The sequence below is a fragment of the Choloepus didactylus genome, chromosome 6 (assembly GCF_015220235.1).
Source record: "Choloepus didactylus isolate mChoDid1 chromosome 6, mChoDid1.pri, whole genome shotgun sequence".
Lineage (NCBI taxonomy): Eukaryota > Metazoa > Chordata > Mammalia > Pilosa > Megalonychidae > Choloepus > Choloepus didactylus.
Window position 1 is genome coordinate 133,905,261 of NC_051312.1, and position 13,465 is coordinate 133,918,725.

Genomic DNA, 13,465 nt, shown 5'->3' on the forward strand with positions numbered 1-13,465 from the left:
CCACTCCTCACAAGTCCTCTGAGGTAGGCAGCTGTCCCCATCCGGGACATCCAGGCCAGGGACCTGAGCCCACTGGGACAGGACAATGAGAGGCTTCATCTCAAGGACCACGTGCCCAAATCCCACGTCCTCAAAACACATGGTCTAGCAGATTTTTTTTTCCTGAACTCTTGTTTATTTCTCTGAAAACTCATAAAAAGAAATTAAAATCAAATGAACTTTCATTATGCACATAATAAATTGCCTCTATTGAAAATAATAAAATGTTATGAGACAGCACCTCAAAGTCACTTAGAATAAAACATATAAATATCTGAATGGAAACCGCTCCAAGAAATACCGGGCTGACTCATGGCCTCATACCCAACCCTGGTTCTGGTCTCAGAATCAAAAAGAAATAGAGGAGGAGCTACTGGGAGAGGGATGCTTAGCACCTCCCAGCCCAGCAGAGCTGCTACTGAGAACTGCAAATGCAGGAGCTGTGGGTGAGCTTTGAGAAGAACTTTCCTGACCGAGCACTTGGTGTTATTAAGATCATAGAAGTGCCGACTTCGTAGAGTTTGAGGGACGCTAGGAGATCATCTAACAGTCCAATCTTCAGTTTCTTGGAGAAACTGAGGGACAGAGAGGGCAAGGAATCTGCTCAAAGTCCCCCGTAACAAACAACAATGGCAGCAATAATAATGAGGTGCCAGGTAGCTCACTAAATGCTTTACATGCACTAAGGTGTTTGGTCCTTACAACAGCCCTATTCATCCATCCTCACTCATTCATTTGACAAGTATTTATTGAATGTTGCTTAGGTGCCTGGTCCTCTTCTAGCTGCTGGGGACACAGTGAGTGAAAGAGGAGAGACCCACCCCCTTGGCACTAGCACTGGGGAGGGGAGGCTGGCAAAAAATAAATTATGTGGTATATTAGAAGGCGAGAAGTGCTATAGAAAAAAATAAATCAGGGAAAGAGATCAAGAGCACTGAGGAGGCAGAGTCACAATTTGAAATAGGGAAGGTCTCGCAGAGGTCGTGACATTTGAACAAAGACTTGAAGTGATTCCTATGTTCCCCATTTACTGGCAAGAAAATGGAAACTTCTAGCTGAGGGGAATTTCATGAGGGAAATCGAATCCAGAGGCAGATGAATGGATGACAGGGCTTCTGGAGGGTTCCCTAACCTCAGGTAATTTCCAGGTGGGCCACTTCCCTGTCTTCCCGAGAGCAGAACTCAGCCACAGGCCACATCTCCTTCCTGCCCCCTGGACCAGTGGCCTGTGTCCTCGGGCTCCTCCTCTTTCCTGTCTCCTGGGAAGGCACCCGGGGGCCACCAGGGAGCTACAAGGCTGACACTGGGCCTCGCCGTCTGTAGGCCAGAACTGAGGACACCCGTTCTGTCCCCTGGCAGGCCACTGGCCTCAGAGGTGGCCCTCAGCCTCCTGCCCTTATGGTCCCACCCACCCCTGGTATTGCTCAGGCTTGGAGTTCTGGCTTCAGCTGAGGGGAATGAAAACTCAAACCACGAGGATAGGACCAGATACACAACCCTGGAGACCTTCAGATTCACTGTCTGGAAAACGGTGACGACACACCAAACCAGAGAGTGCACCTGGCTCCTGTCAGGCTCTGAAGAAACATCAGTTTCTTTTCTTTCTCTTTTCCTTGGTCTCCATTGGAGACACAAGCTGGCCTGTCCCAGAGTCCTAGCTGTGTGGTGCCCCAGCTCCACTGCCAAGCACCTTGGGGGTTCCTTCTATTTCCCAACCCTGCTATCTTCTCCTCAGTATCCCCCTCAGTCCTGCTCCTCTTTTCTGAATCCTCCATGAGCCTCACTCCTGAATTATCTCCTCAACTCTATCCTCAGAACTGCTGAGTACACATCCTGCCTGTGCACCCCATTTTTGAGCTTCTCCATCACTCAGAGCACAGCAGGTGGGCTTCCTCCAGGCCTGCAGGGTGGGGCAGGATCCAGACCCCATACATATAGGTCAGCAGGGCAGAGGAGACACTGCAGCCATCCTTGAAGGAATCAGCCACCAGGAGAGAGAACCCCTCTCCCTGGAGCCTATGCTCCCCTCCCTCCCCACAAAACCCATAACTCTTCTGAGCACCAGGTAAGGGCAGGGGTGTCCTGCCTCTCTGCCTAAATTCCTTCCCAGGCAGCCCTGGGTCACCCTGGGCTGCAGGTCCAGCTGCCCCCACCCCCAAGGCCTGCAGAAAGTTTGTGGCTGCTGTCTGAGCTCTCTGGGCTACATGGTTCTTCTTCCCGCTATTTCTGCAGGGCTGTCTCAAGGGTGAGGGAAGTGTGGCCCTCACCAAGGACACACACAAAATTCAAGAGGGTGCCAAAAGTCTCATAATCAAGATAAATAATGTTTTAATGCAATATTTAAAAAAATGATTACTGATGTTTGTAGCATGGTTACTCCATCACAGGTGGCAACTATTAACTCTTTTTGTGGCAATTCATCCTATCAACAGTTGAGGGGAGGGGCTGCTATTATCCCCACTTCATAAATCCCTCTTTACAAATGGGCCCCCTGAAGCTCAGAGACAGGACTGGCATTTGAGCCATCGTGGACCCAGATCCTAAGCTTTTGTTGTTGTTCTTGTTGTTTGTTTTTCTTGTTCATTTTCAAAAGTTTTTATCTTATTTTATTGTGGTAACCTATGTAACAAAATTTGCCACTTAAACCGACTTTAATTCTACAATTCAATGGCATTAATGCATTCACAATGTTGTGCAATTAGTACAATATTTTTCAAAATCAAAAATAATGAATCTGCAGCCAATTAGGCAGACCATCCTCCTTGCCCCCTGGGGGCCTGGTGTGTGCCCTGGCCGCAGAAGCAGCCTCCTTGGTAGTGGCTGTAGCCTGCTGCTTGTATGGGTTGTCCTGAGGACCCTTGGGGACATGATATTCATGTCTGACCTTGGGCCCCAATCTCAGCTTCTGACAGTTATGCAAGGTGCTTGGGAAAGCCCTGGGGTATGGTGACCAGTGTCCCCTCAGCCAAGTCATCAAGTCCATCCACACCGAGCTTCAAAGCAAGGAGCGCGTGATTGAGGTACTAAGCAGGGCCAAGTTCAAGTTCCCTGAACAGCCAGAAGGTCCGTATCTCCAGGAAATGGGGCTTTACCAAGCTTAATGCTGACGAATCTGAAGACATCGTAGCTGAGAAGCACCTCATCCCAGATGGTTGTGGGGCCAAATACGGCCCCATCGCGGCCCTTTGGGCAAGTGGCAGGCCCTGCACTCGGGAGGGCTCTGCCAGCACTGCCTTCACCTGAGTGGTACCCACCAATAAACTACTTCCTGGCCATTTAAAATAAAATTAATGCAAAAATTCCATGATGAACAAAATATCAAAATTTAAAATAAAGGCAAGACTGTTTTCTGTCCAGATTTTGCCTTCCTATGATTCACAGGTTAGCAAGGCCTGCTTTCCCTCGTGATCAGCCCTCCCATTTCCTGCAGGCTGCCCCTCACAGCCCTGCAAGGAAAGGGAAACCTGGGGGCCAAGCAACAGCGGGTGAGTCCTACACCAAGCAGGGCTTACAGGGGACTCTGCTGGTGGGCAACCCTGCAGATACCGGGTCCCTCATAGAGCGGTTTCACTGTGCCGGTTTCACTGTGAACATCTACTTGAGTTCTTCCTTTGGAAGGAAGTATTATTTCATTCAGAAGCTTCCATGAATCTGCACCATCCACATATTCTTTGTCGTGGCTGAACAGAAATCGTCAGAATTAGGGACACCAGTGCCAAGACCCAGGCATTTGCTACCAGTCTGCCCTAGGATTGTTTAAAATCAACAATGCGCCAGTAATAAGAGTACAGTGAAATGAGTTCCAACAAACATACATACCCGTGTAACCATCATGACAATCAAGGGACAGGACACGCCCATCCCCTCAAAATGTTCCCTCCAGCGCTGTGCCATCAGTTCCCCACCCCCACCCAGACCCAGGCAATCATCGGTCTGCTTTCTGTCACTGGAGGATCCTTTTCGCTTTTCTAGGATCTTCTACCAGCTGCCCTAAGATTTATGCTGAGCCCCCAGCATGAACCGGCAGGGCCACTGCTCCAGGCCTCTCACAGGTGCTCTGTCAGAGAGAGAACCCCTGGACATGGTAAGGGGAGGTGGGTGGCATCTAGTAATTATTTTTTTTAAGCCAAGAGAAAACAGCCCACAGACCTGAGAGGAGTCCCTGCCCTCCAGCTGGCCTCCCAGCCTACCTCAGGCAAGGCTTACAGGGGGCTCAGCTGGTGAGCAACCCTGCAGACATCGGGTCTCTCAGCTGGTAATGGGGTGGGAGCAGGGAGCGGGGACAGGAAGACCCAGGAGGGGAAGCCTGAAAATAAACGTGGGCTGGACACGTGGGGCTGCCCAAAGGACCCTGATGACCCCAGCAGGTCCGTGCCTCGAGAGTCCTGAATCCTAAACCCGGGAGCCAGCGCTCCCCTCAGTCACGCAGTTTACTGCCCCTTGGTCTCTTGTTCAGGGCCCATAGGGGACAGGATACTGAAGTTACTAATGGGAAATTTGGGGTTATATGTATGTCACAAAAATGTTTCTTTAAATCCATGATTAATGGGGCACACCGGATAAGAAGCCTCTGGCACCCTCAGCATGCACTGACCCCCTGGGCTACAGGCCACAAGGAAGGCTGGCCCTGCCATCCAGGGGTCCCCAGGCCTGAGTCTCTCAAGGACCCTTCCACACCCCTACTTGCTAGCTGCCTGGGCCCAGATGGCTTCAGGGAGGTGAAAATACTGCCACCCTTTCCAGGCACCAATTTCCAAACAAGGATTTGACACAGCTGTTCTTCCTCATGATTCACCCAGCTAGCTTTCTCCATAGTTTCTAGTTCCCCTTCGCAGGAACATCGCAAAAGCCTGCTTCCCTTCCCCCGTGACAGCCTGCTCCCACTGGCGGGCTGCGGTTCAGCGACCCTTTGTTTCTGCACTTTTCCCACCTGAGCACACCCTGTCCCTTCAAGTGTTCCTGGTGGGTGGTGGTTTCGAGTCCCCTCTCTTCTGTGGACCTCTCTAAAACAAGGCCCATAGGCTGGAACTATGCTGCTCCATGGCTCTGTGCCCTCCAGGATCCCATATTTGCACAAGGACTTCTTTAGCTCTCCTCTGATCCATATGAGAAGGCCTTCTGGAGGAAATGAGATTCCAGAAACTGCAAGAAAGACGGTCAGTAAGACAGGCCTGGGAGGAACATTCCGGCGCAGTGAGTGGTGAGTGGTTTTTAGAACAGACTGAGGTAAGACAGTTTTTGAATCAGCCTTTCTACTTCCTACTTCTGTGTCCTTGGGCAAGTTACTGACCATCTCTGAACCTCAGTTTCCTCCTCCATAAAATGGGAGTAATGTCTCCTCTTGCAAAGGATATTTATGTCCAGTCAATGAAATCATTTGTATAAAGCATTTGGCACAGGGCATGGTACATAATGTCTGCCAATAAGCAGTAGCCATTATGAAATGATTATAACTTTTAAATTCTGGATGGTTTGAACAACAGACAGTGCTTTGAGCAGGCATGGAGAATACTGAGGTACGCGCTTTGAACCCAAAGCCCAAGGAGAAGGGTCCTTATAGCTGGTGGCTTGGTGGAGAAAGCTCTGGGCTAAGTCTTGGCTACGGTTCCGTTACATCTTAGCAGTGCAGCTGCTTCCCAGGTGGCCCCTGCACCTGGGCTTTCGTACCTCTAAAAGGTGAGGGCCCTTTCAACTCTGGAAAGACAAGAGGACTCAAGTCAGACATTTTGCATAAGAGGAGAGAGCTGGTAAAGTGACAGGTGGTCTGGGACCCCTTGCCCTAGTGCTGGGGAGCAGAGACTCTGAGAGGGGGAAACAGAGTCATGGTTGGAGAAAGAAGAAAATGCCCCTGAGGGTTGCCTCAGAGAGAAAGGAACAGAAGAAGAATGGTTGGGAGCCAGGGAGAAAGCAAACACAGGTGCCATGTGCAATAAATAAAAATGATGAGGAAAAACCATCTATATATACATGGATAAAAATTAAAGCGCACCAGGAAACAATTAACTCACATTTGCAGAGCACTTGCACATATATTAGTATCTCACTTTGTCCTCAAAACACAATTGCATGTGGTTATTATTTTTCTTTCATCTGGCAACTAGAAAGCAAAGACTCAAAGTCGTAAGTTTCCAGTGTCAACAGTTTATAAGGATGGAGCGAATTCTCAAATCCATGTTTTCTGATGCCACATCTATGCTCTGACCATGATAGCAACAGTTGTAATAGGGAGGTGTAATGGGCAATTTTTAAAATCTCTATCTTCATTTTTATATGTTTAATATTTAATTTATCTTAAATGTCAATATACTGTTTTCATAGAATAAATTTAAATTTTTATTTGTACATTTTTGTTGGAATCTTTATCCATACTCTTTACAACTCAAAGCATTTTAAAAGAAATGCTTTATTTTGATACATTTCTTTTCCCAGGTGCATTTTTTTCAGCTGCCTCAGATGTGTTTTTATCAGAGCAGATAAGTGCAAAGTCAATGACTGTGAACCCACTGCAGGTACACAGATTAATCATGTTGTGTTTTGCTAAAACCCAGACATTTATAGTTAGCTCAGTGAAAGGGGAATGTTATGCATTTTGGATTTTTTGCTTTTCAAATGTGAATCACTGTAAAACATATACAAAGTTACACAGACTTTAAAACAGGTTAACAGAAGAAACTTTAGATTCGAGCATGCAGCTAATATTACATTTCGTTTGTATTTTATTCAGAGTTTAGAAAACAAACGTGAGCTTTTCTGCTTTTTCAGCTCTGAAAAGACTTTTCAGTTTAGAGCAAACATTCTGTGCATGTGGAAAACAAGCTGAATGAACACTGAAGTTGTCTCCCCCACCCTCAATTAATTAAAGCCAGGTTTATTGAGATATTATTTTAAAATAGTCAAATTCACACTTTTTAGTTATATAGTTCTATGAATTTGGACAATCATATACAATCATGTAACCACCACCCTATCAAGACATGGAATATTTTCATCATCCCCCCAATTTTCTCCTGCCCATTTGTAATCAGTCCTAGACCTTCACAATCACAGACATGATTTCTGTCCCTACCTATTGCATTGTCTTTCCTAGACTGTCATATAAATAAATGGAACCGTGGAGTACCTAGCCTTTAGAGTGTGGCTTAATGCATTTGAGATTCACCTAGGTTGCTGCATGTATCAGTAGTTCAATATTTTTATTGCTGAGTAGTATTTCATTGTATGACTGTACCACAGTTTGATTATCCATTCACCTATTAATGGAATTCTTTTTATTTGAGGGGCTTTTTTTCTTTGCTATTATGAATAAATCTGTTGTACACATTCACGTACAAGTCTTTGTGTGGGTCTGAGGTCACTTTTTAACCCGACTTGTTCTAGTTCTCTGAAAGAGCCTCTGCAATCTGCATCCATTGACCTGATTCAATATAACTCTGACTGGGTAGAGAAGGTTGCACACACTGAGTCAGACCCACAGGCAAACTGGGCCAGGAGGCTGTCTCCAGCAGAGGTACCAAGGGGCATTTAGCAACATCTGCAGACTTTGAATATCACATTTGCATTTAGCAACATCTGCAGATTTTGAACATCACATTTGCATTTAGCAATCTGCAGATTTTGAACATCACATTTGCAAAGTGCTTTCTCTTCATTAATCCCACTTGGCCCCTAGGCAGCCCTACAAGGTCATCAGGACAGGTAATAACCCCTCTAGAGCCCAGAGAGTCTTAACCACCTGCTCAAAGTCCCAGGGCTGGTGGGTTGGCTGAGCCTGGCTGCAGCAGAAGGGCCTCCCAGTCTGTGCACTTCACAAGGTTAGTGGAGCATCCCAAACAGCCTCAGAGTCCCTTAATAACTTTGAACAGTATAAAATTCATGAAGATACATACACTTCCCTTGAACCTGCTTCTCCTTCCAACCTGTAGCACCTCTTATGGACAATGCACCATGACTAGGTCCCAGAAAGCAGAACCGTGGCCGATCACTTCACTGTGGTTCTCTCAACTGTGATCCAGTACAGATCACATCTGTTCTGCCTGCCCCTTAGAGATCAAATGGTTTCATGAAGTGGTTCTTGGGAAACTGAAGTACTCTGAGGACTTCGGAAATTATGACTGTACGTTTGAAATCTGTGCAAACAGGTCTTCCTGCTATCTGTCTTCATGTAAAGTTTTTAAGCTCTGTGGTGGCCCTCTTTTGATGACATGTCAGATTCAGTTCAACCCTCAAGGTTTTATGGATTTACACTGTTTTCCTTCTCAGCCTTAGTTTTCCCACACTGAGGGGGTCCTGGTATTTCTTGTACCTCCTGACAGAGCTGCATCTGCATAAACCCCCACATTCATGGGAGCACTACCTGAGGGCATTACACAAGGGGCAGAGACAAGGTTTCCAGTTGATTCCAACATCCTCCCTGAAATATCCAGACACCACTGGCCTTTTGGGCTATGGCTGCCCTTTGGACCAACCTACAAATAAGCCACGTCCAAAACTGCCTAATCACTCCTAGATCCCTTTCTTGAGTCAAAATAGATCACTCAGGGACCATCACCCTATGTCTAGTGCATGAGTCATTTTGCTGAGATTTGCTCCCTTCCATTTTACCAAATCAAAGCCCACTCACTCAGCCCCCTGGAATCTAGCTTAATTTGTATACATTCCGTAAACAGGTATTTACTGTGTGCCTATTGCATTCCATGTACTCCTCAAGCCACTAAAGTAGAGCAGGGACAGTCCCACACTATGCCTGTCCCCATGGAGCTTACACTTTAGTGAGGCGTTTCTTCTCTTTATCCCTGTCCTCCTCTCCTGGGGACTTTGCCACCAGGAAAATAACAGCTGATGTTGATTGAACCCCAGTTATCTGCAGTGCTGACATTTAACATTCACACCAACTCTATGAATTGATACCATTTTAATTCCCAGTTTACAGATGAGGCAACTGAGACTCAAAAAGGATAAGAAAATCTGCCCAAGACCACATAGCTAGTAAGCGCAGGCAGTGGGGTTTGCATCCAAATCTGATTGACTTTGGAAACTTCTTTTAATGTTCCTTTGTGCCACTCTGTACAGTCTCCCAATCGAATGGCAACTTCCCATGTGCAAATGTTGTCATGGGTCATCCTGTCTCCAAAAAATTCCTGAATCTTTAAATAAAATCTATCCAGGCAGAAATTCTTGGAGAGTGCTACTTGACAGTTCTTTGTATGGAAAAGTTTCCAATTTTCTCTATGGTTGAGTTGCTGCTCTAGGTTAGCTCCCAATCTATGAGACAATATAACATAGTGGTTCAGAATGTAGACTGGACTATGGCATAAAACACAAATAGAAATACATATACACACACCCTAGGTTGGAATTCTGATTCTATTACTTACAAGCTTACAATTTGAACCTCAGTTTCTTCATCTGTAAAACAGAATAGTAATACTGTGTCCATGGGCTTGTAAGGATTAGATGTGATTAACACTCAGTAATAAATGGTAGTGGATGCTATTTTACAACTTTTCTCTTAATCATAATTTTTTCAATAGTCTTGGTTATTGGAACTTTGAGACATATTTAGAAAGTCTAAAACAGAGGTTGCAAACTGGCTGCTATTGAGCTAGATTAACAGAGGCTATGTCATTCAATTTGGATGTTATTACTTTTATTTGAATTAATTGCTAGAATTTAAAAATTCAAGGAAGTCTAGTCTCCCTACCAAGATTGGCCAATACTTTGCCCATAATGATCTCAATAAATACTCACTAATTGTTTGATATCATTCTTTTCATCCCTCACAAGGTCTATCACAAATCTAAGTAATCAGTTAGTCAGTCAACAAATCTTTATTGAATCTCTACTATGTGCCCACTATTATGAATTGCTTAATAACTAAATTGCTTCCACTGATTTCCCCATCACAAAGAAAAATTACTGTTTTCCTACAAAATAACCTCAATTGAATGAATCATGGCGCTACCCTCATGTGATAATTCTTGTGTCATATATATGTTCTTCAAAGTAACCAGAAAAAAAGGGTCCAGCTTTCTAGAATCCCAGAATTAGGAAGCAATGTGACACTCAATGGTTAAGAGCTTGTTCTCTGAGTCAGACAGACCTGGATTTGAATACAGGCTCCACCACATGGAAGATGTGTGACACTGAGCCTCAGTTTCATCTGTACCCCAGGCATGAGAACAGAATCCACTTCAGTTGCGTAGGAGATGAGATGGGGCACGTCAAGCCAGAATGCTCAGTGGATGTTAATCAGACTCACAGCTCTCTGGAACTGGAGGCAACTTCAGGGATCCTCTTTTCTCAGTAGTCATTCACTTAAACTTCTGATTTCTGTAGCAGCCTTCTGACCCTTTACAGCAGAGCCTTCCAGAGGTTAGGATTCCAAAGACCCGCTTCCTGCACTTGGACTTCCTCCGAGGCCTCTGCCCACGCCCACGGCCTGCAGGCTACTCAACTCTATTTTGATTCAACACCAAACCACAAGCCCTTGGAAAACAGAGTTCAAAGCCTCAAGGCCAACCACGAGCCGAACCAGCCAGCCCGGCCTCAGCCCCAGCTGCAACCACCAGGGCCCCACCTGCTCTGGGTGACAGTTTGGGGATGTGGAGAGAGGAAGACCAGAGAACCGTCTGTGCCACCACCCTCCCCTCCTCTCAGCTCTGGGTGCACTGGCTTTCCACTCACCCCATGTGCCTGGAAGAACCAGTTCTCCCAGTCTGAAGTTTGATGCCCTGCACTGGAGCTGGGGCTGGTGTGACGCAAAGCAGCTCAGTCATCAGCCCCAAGTTCAGCTTAATTACCCATATGCAGAGATGACACACACAGAGGGGCTAACCAGGGGTAATTAGCCCAGGTGGAGTGGCAGAGCCCCAGCTGACTAAGAGAATGCTTTGTTGTAGCTGCAGAGAGCCGGGGAGAAATTTTGCAGGAGCGCCTGTAGGCCTGGACCCTGTCTGGCCCTTCAGGACACCCTTCCCATGAGATGGCCCACAGCATCTAAAGGCCATGGGGCACAAGTTCCAGGGAGGGATGGCTCGGGTGCACGGATGGTACTGAGTTGCCTGCCACCCACTGTGCATTTCCAGAAGAGAGCTGAGCCTCAAGTCCAGGCACAGACACCCTATGACCAGCTCATGGGGCACATCCTGCCTAGTTTGTCTCCCCTGAGAGCCAGAAAAGGCAGATACATTCATTCATCATTTATTCATTCATTCTTTCTTTACTGAGATACAATTCACATACTATTCAATTCACCCATTTAAATTGTACAATTTAATGATTTTTCATACATTCATGGAATTGTGCAACCATCACCACAATCAATCTTAGAACGTTTTCATCACCCCTAAAAGAAACACTGTAGTCGTCAGCAGTCATTCCCCATTCCCCCCAACTTCCCCAGCCCTAGGCAACCACTAATCTACTTTCTGTCTCTATAGATGTGTCTATTCTGAACAATTTGTGTAGACGGAATCACACAGTAAATGATCTTTTGTGTCTGGCTTCTTTCACTTTGCATAGTGTTTTCAAGGCTCAACCATGTTATAGCTTCTATCAGCATTTCATTTCTTTTTATGGCTGAACAATATTACATTGCATGCGTGTACCACATTTATTTACCCATTCATCAGTTGATGGGCTTTTGTGTTTTTTCCACTTTTGGGCTATTATAACTAATGCTGCTATAAACATTCATATACAATTTTTGTGTGTATCTATGTTTTAATTTCTCTTGGGTATATACTTAGAAGTGTGATTGCTGGATCTGATTCCTTTTTAAAAAAATCAATAGGTTTATTGAAGTATAATTTACATACAGTAAACTTCACCTTTTTAATATATGCCATTTGATGAGCTTTGAGAAATGTTTACAGTTGAATAGCTACTATCCCAAAAAGTTCTCTTGTGCCTATGCTCACTCAACCCTCTCTCAACATCCCCAGCCTGTGACAATCACAGACTCATTTTTAGTCCCTTTGTAGAAAGTTCTATAAATGAAAACATAAACATGTACCTTTTTGATGTCTGGCTTCTTTCACGCAGCCTAATGCTTTTGAAATTAATCCATGTTGGCATATAGAAGTAGATTGATCCTTTTTTATTGCTACTAACAATTCATTGTAGGGCTATATTATAGTTTGCTTATCCTTTCACCAGTTGATTGACATTTGGGCTATTTCTGGTTTGGGGCTATCGTAAATAAAGCTTCTATACATATATCATGTACATCTTAGTGTGCACATATAGTCTCATTTTTTCTGGGGCAAATATCTAGGAGTGGAATTACTGGGTCATATGGTAGTTTTTTGTTTAACTTTATAAGAAACTACTAAGCTGTTTTCCAAAATGGTACCATTTTGCCTCCCCATCACCAATGTATAAGAGTCCCAGTTGCACTTGGTTTTCTGAGTATTTTGAATTTTAGCTACCCTAACAAACATGTAGTCATATTTGCAATGTGATTTCATGTTGCATTTCCCTGATACCTAATGATATTGAGCATCTCTACATGTGCTTATTGGCCATTCCCATATTCTTTGGTGAAGGTCTATTCACAACTTCCCCCACCCCTTTCGAAAAAAAATCAAGTTTTTTCTTTATTATTGAACTGCAAGAGTTCTTTATATATTATTCCAAATATATTTTGCACATTCTGGATATATGTTTTCTAAATATTTTTCCCCAATCTGTGATTTGTCTTTTCATTTTCTTAATAGTATTTTTTAAAGAATAGATACTTTTATTTTTGTTAAAATCCAATTTATCAATTTTTTTCTTGTAAGATTTTTGTTTTTCATAACATCTAAAAATCTTTGCCTAACCTAAGTGATTTTTTCCTGTTTTCCTCTAGAATTTGTATAATTTTAGCTTTTATGTTTTGATCTGTAATCCATTTCAAGGTAATGTTTGTATATGTACAAAATCAGGGTCAAGTTTATTTATTTATTACATTGTGGATGTCCAATTGTTTCAGTACCATTTGTTGAAAAGACTATCTTTCCCCATTGAATTACCTTGGCATCTTTGTTAAAAATCAATTGACCATATACATTTGGGTCTATTTCTGGGCTCTCTATTCTGTTCCATTGATGTATGTCTATCCTTACTCCAATATCACACTGTCTCAATTACAGATTTTTAAGTACATTTGAAATCAGGTAGCATAAGTCCCCCAAATTTTTTCTTTTTTTTCAGAATTGCTTTTGCTCTTCTATATCCTCTGCATTTTCATATGAATTTTAGAATTGACTTACCAAAAAAAAAAAGGCTATAGTATTTTGATTAGGATTGCATTGAATCTGTAGATCAGTCTGGGGGGAAATGGCATCTTAACAATATTGAGTATTTTGATCCATGAACATAGTCTATCTCTCCATTTTTTTAGGTCTTCTGTAATTTCCCTCAGCAACTTTTTGTAGTTTTCAGC

The 13,465-nt window shown here is 44.1% G+C and overlaps 1 non-coding gene across 1 annotated transcript; it reads left to right on the top strand.

Annotated features, from left to right (window-relative positions):
- The first annotated feature begins 2,773 nt into the window (after positions 1-2,773).
- On the top strand, positions 2,774-2,909 carry LOC119538923. The gene has a single exon (XR_005217706.1). It is a non-coding gene; the product is annotated as a small nucleolar RNA SNORA70 (small nucleolar RNA).
- The last annotated feature ends 10,556 nt before the right edge of the window (positions 2,910-13,465 follow it).